Source organism: Notamacropus eugenii, chromosome 2 (assembly GCF_028372415.1).
Source record: "Notamacropus eugenii isolate mMacEug1 chromosome 2, mMacEug1.pri_v2, whole genome shotgun sequence".
In the NCBI taxonomy this organism is placed as follows: domain Eukaryota; kingdom Metazoa; phylum Chordata; class Mammalia; order Diprotodontia; family Macropodidae; genus Notamacropus; species Notamacropus eugenii.
This window is the reverse complement of record NC_092873.1, coordinates 414,330,040-414,336,039: the sequence shown is the minus strand read 5'-3', so window position 1 is coordinate 414,336,039 and position 6,000 is coordinate 414,330,040.

Below are 6,000 nucleotides of genomic sequence, written 5' to 3'. Positions count from 1 at the left end.
CAGCTGAGGAGATCTCCTGAGACCAGACCACCCCTCCCACACACCTAACAAGCTAACCCCAGGGTTGATCTGGGAAACAACAACAACAAAAAAAGCCTGCTTTTAGCCTAGACACACATCAGCTCAATTTAAAAGATCTGTATCTTCTGACTGAAAGAACCAGAAGCTACAACACTCAGCCAACATCATGAATCGGAAAAAGCAGACAAAAGGTGAAAAAACCATAGAATCTTTCTATGGGGATAAGGACCAAAACACAAACACCAAAGAGGTCAGAGCTGAGACTGTACTTCCATCTGAAACCTCAGATGGGACTATGAATTTCTCGCAAGCACAACTAGATTACCTGGAACGTCTGAAGAAGGATATAAAAGAAAAACTGGTCAATGATTTTAAAATTATAAAAAAAGAATTCACTGATGAGAACATCACTCTGAAAAGGAAAATTGAACAAATGGAAAAGGAAGTTCAAAAATTAACTGAAGAGAATAATTCCCTAAAAGGAAGAGTTAATCAAACGGTAAAGGAAACCCAAAACCTAATTGGGAAAATTGATCAGATGGAAAAGGAAACCCAAAACCTACCTGGGAAAATTGGTCGAATGGAAAAGAAGTACAAAAATTAAATGGAGAAAATAGCTCCTTAAAGGGAAAAATTGGTCAGATGGAAAAGGAGATGCAAAAGCTAATTGAAGAAAACAATACGATGAAGATTAGAATTGGGCAAGTAGAAACTAATGACTCAATGAGGCAACAAGAATCAGTCAAACAAAATCTAAAGAATGAAAAGATAGAAGAAAATGTAAAATATTTAATTGGAAAAACAACTGACCTGGAAAATAGATCCAGGAGAGAAAATTTAAGAATTATTGGCCTGCCAGAAACCCATGATGAAGAAAAGAGTCTGGATAATATCTTCCAGGAAATCATCAAGGAAAACTGCCCAGAAGTACTAGACTCAGAGGGCAAAATAGTCATCGAAAGAATCCACCATTCCCCTCCCGAAAGGGATCCCAAACTCAAAACCCCAAGAAATATCGTTGCCAAATTCCAGAGCTATCAAGTGAAGGAGAAAATACTACAAGCAGCCAGAAAGAAACAATTCAAATATCAAGGACACACAGTCAGGAACACACAGGACCTTGCAGCTTCTACATTAAAAGATCGAAAGAATTGGAACCCAATATTCCGTAAGGCAAAGGAGTTGGGACTTCAATCAAGGATCAACTACCCAGCAAAGTTCAGCATAACATTTCAGGCAAGGAGAAAGTCATTCAACGAAATAAGGGATTTCCAGAGCTTCCTGACCAAAACACCAGAACTCAATAGACAATTTGATCTTTAAATGCAGGTCTCCAGAGAATGATAAAAAAGTAAACAGAGGGGAAAAAACAAAAATAAAACTTGCTACTCAATTAGGGCAAACTGTTTACCTCCCTATAAGGGAAGATGATACCTGTTAATCTTGAGAACTGTGCAGCTATTATGATAAAAGGGATATATGTAGAGGGAACGGGCATAAAGTAAATGATGTCATGTCAAAAATATGATTTAAGTATGAGAAGGGATTGTAATAGGAGGTGCGAAAAGGGGGAAGCAGAAAATGGCAAATTATATCACAGGAAGGAGTACAAAACTATAGTAGAGGGAAGGAGGGGAGGGAGATGAGCATTGTTTGAGAGGTACTCTCATCTGATTTGTTCAAAGGAGGGAACAATAATCTTAAGTAGATAATCCTAACTAGCTCTATAGGTAGTAGGAGGGGAAGGGGGAAGAAAGGGGAGGGTGGCTAAAAGGGAGGAAAGAAGCAATAAGAGTAAAGGGGAGTAAAAGGGAGGGGGGCTAAAAGAAGGAGGGAAAGGCTGCAGGAGGAGGGGGAGAAAAGTGAATACTATTGAGGAGGGGAAGGGAGACGGGAGAGCTAAAAGCACAAATGGTGGGAAAGAGGTTGGAGGGAAATACACAGATTGTAATCATAACTGTGAATGTGAATGGAATGAACTCTCCCATAAAATGGAGATGGATAGCAGAATGGATTAAAAGCCATAATCCAACAATATGCTTCTTACAAGAAACACATTTGAAACGGGGGGACACATAGGCTAAAGGTCAAAGGATGGAGCAGAATATATTGTGCTTCAGCTCATGTAAGAAAGGCAGGAGTAGCAATCCTAATCTCAGACAAAGCGAAAGCAGAAATAGATCTAATCAAAAGGGATAAGGATGGAAACTATATCCTGCTAAAAGGCACCATAGACAATGAAGCAATATCATTACTAAACATGTATGCTCCAAGTGGTATAGCATCCAGATTCTTAGAAGAGAGGTTGGGGGAGTTGAAGGAAGAAATTGATAGCAAAACTATACTAGTGGGGGACCTCAACCTCCCCCTCTCTGAACTCGATAAATCCAACCTCAAAATAAACAAGAAAGAGGTTAAGGAGGTAAATAAAACTCTGGATAAGGTAGATATGATAGATCTTTGGAGAAAATTAAATGGGAATAGAAAGGAATATACCTTTTTCTCAGCAGTACATGGAACATTTACAAAAATTGACCATGTACTAGGACATAAAAATCTCACAATCCAGTGCAGAAAGATAGAGATAATCAATGCATCCTTTTCAGATCATAATGCATTAAAAATTACATGTAATAAAAGGTCATGGAAAGAGAAACCAAAAATCAATTGGAAACTAAATAATCTAATTCTAAAGAAGGGTTGGGTTAAAGAAGAAATCATAGAAACAATCAACAATTTCATTCAAGAGAATGACAATAGTGAGACAACATACCAAAACTTATGGGATACTGCAAAAGCAGTTATTAGGGGAAGTTTTATATCTTTGAATGCTTACATAAATAAAATAGAGAAAGAGGAGATCAATGACTTAGGCTTGCAGTTGAAAAAGCTAGAAAAAGAACAAATTGAAAATCCCCAAGTAAATACCAAATTAGAAATACTGAAAACCAAAGGAGAGATTAATAAAATTGAAATTAAGAAAACTATTGAATTAATAAATAAAACCAATAGTTGGTTTTATGAAAAAACTAATAAAATTGATAAACTTTTGGTCAATCTGATTAAAAAAAAGAAAGAAGAAAACCAAATTACTAATATTAAAAATGAAAGGGGTGAACTCACCTCCAATGAGGAGGAAATTAAAACAATAATTAGAAACTACTTTGCCCAACTTTATGCCCACAAATTCGATAATCTAAACGAGATGGATGAATATTTTAAAAAATACAAATTGCCCAGATTAACAGAAGAGGAAGTTGAATACTTAAACAACCCCATCTCAGAAAAAGAAATTGAACAAGCCATCAATGAACTCCCTAGGAAAAAATCTCCAGGGCCAGATGGATTCACAAGTGAATTCTATCAAACATTTAAAGAACAGTTAATTCCAATACTACATACACTATTTTTGAAAATTGGGGAAGAAGGAGTCCTCCCAAATTCTTTCTATGATACAAATATGGTTTTGATACCCAAACCAGGAAGAGACAAAACAGAGAAAGAAAATTATAGACCAATTTCCCTAATGAATATAGATGCAAAAATTTTAAATAAGATTTTAGCAAAACGAATACAGCATCTTATCACGAGATTAATACATTATGATCAGGTAGGATTCATACCAGGACTACAGGGCTGGTTCAATATTAGGAAAACTATTAGCATTATCGATTACATCAACAACAAAGCTAACAAAAACCACATGATTATCTCAATAGATGCAGAAAAAGCTTTTGACAAAATACAACACCCATTCCTACTAAAAACACTGGAGAATGTAGGAATAAAGGGAACTTTCCATAAAATAATAAGCAGTATCTATCTAAAACCTTCAGCAAGCATTATATGCAATGGGGATAAGCTAGATGCCTTCCCAATAAGATCAGGGGTGAAACAAGGTTGTCCATTATCACCACTATTATTCAATATGATACTAGAAATGTTAGCTGTAGCAATTAGACAAGATAAAGATATTCAAGGAATAAGAATAGCCAAAGAAGAAAATAAGTTATCACTCTTTGCAGATGATATGATGATTTACCTAGAGAATCCCAGAGAGTCAAGTAAAAAATTACTTGAATTAATAAACAACTTTGGCAAAGTTGCAGGTTACAAAATAAACCCACACAAATCTTCTGCATTCCTATATATTAGCAACAAAGTCCAACAGCAAGAGATAGAAAGAGAAATCCCATTTAAAGCTAGGGTAGACAGTATAAAATACTTAGGAGTCTACCTGCCAAAACAAACCCAGGGATTATATGAACACAATTACAAGACACTTTTTGCACAAATAAAGTCAGATTTAAGTAAGTGGAAAAACATTAGTTGCTCATGGGTAGGCCGTGCTAATATAATAAAAATGACAATTCTACCCAAATTAATATACTTATTTAGTGCCATACCAATTAAACTATCAGACAATTACTTTCTAGAGCTGGATAAAATAATATCAAAATTCATTTGGAAAAACAAAAGGTCCAGAATATCAAAGGGACTAATGAAAAGAAATGCTTGGGAAGGTAGCCTAGCGCTACCAGACCTCAAACTGTACTATAAAACAGCAAGTATCAAAACCACTTGGTATTGGCTAAGAAACAGAGAGGTAGACAAGTGGAATATACTTGGCACTCAAGATGCAGTAAGCAAGGAATATAGCAACCTTCTGTTTGATAAACCCAAGGACCCCAGCTTCTGGGATGAGAACTCATTGTTTGACAAAAATTGCTGGGAAAACTGGATAACAGTGTGGCGGAAATTAGGCATAGACCCATACCTGACACCGTACACAAGAATAAAGTCCAAATGGGTACATGATTTAGGTATAAAGATTGATACCATGAATAAACTGGAAAAGCAAGGAATAGTGTATTTATCAGATCTATGGAGAAGGGAAGAATTCTTTACTAAAGGAGAGATAGAAAGCATTATGAAATGCAAAATGGATAATTTTGATTACATTAAACTGAGAAGTTTTTGCACAACCAAACCCAATGCAACCAAAATCCGGAGGGATGTAGTAAATTGGGAAAGAATTTTTACAGCTAAGCTCGGGGATAAAGGCCTCATTTCTAGAATATACAAGTCATTCCCCAATTGATAAATGGTCAAAGGATATGAACAGGCAATTTTCAGAGGAAGAAATTAAAGCTATCTATAATCATATGAAAAAATGCTCTAAATCACTATTGATTAGAGAGATGCAAATCAAAACAACTCTGAGGTACCACATCACACCTATAAGATTGGCAAACATGACAGAACAAGAAAATGATAAATGCTGGAGAGGATGTGGGAGAGTTGGAACACTAATTCATTGTTGGTGGAGCTGTGAGCGTATCCAACCATTCTGGAGAGCAATTTGGAACTATGCCCAAAGGGCTACAAAAATGTGCATACCCTTTGACCCAGCAATATCGCTACTAGGACTATATCCCCAAGAGATCATAAAAATGGGAAAGGGTCCCACATGTACAAAAATACTTATAGCAGCACTCTATGTAGTTGCCAAAAACTGGAAGTCAAGGGGATGTCCATCAATTGGGGAATGGCTGAATAAATTGTGGTATATGAATGTAATGGAGTACTATTGTACCATAAGAAATGATGAACAAGAAGACTTCAGAGAGGCCTGGAAGGACTTATATGACCTGATGCTGAGTGAAAGGAGCAGAACCAGGAGAACTTTGTGCACAGCAATAACCACAGTGTGCGAGAGTTTTTTCTGGTAGACTTGGAATTTTGTAATAACGCAAGAACTTCTTATAAAAAAAAAAAATCCCAATGGTGGTTCTCAAGGCAAAATGCCTTCCACACTCAGAGAAAGAAATATGGAAGTCATTCACAAAATGTAGATCATGTTTGTGTATGTGTATGTGTATCATGTTTTGATTTGTTATATGATTTCTTTCATCTATTCTAGTCTGACTACATAGCATGACTATAGTGAAAATATACTCAATAGGAAAGTATATGTAG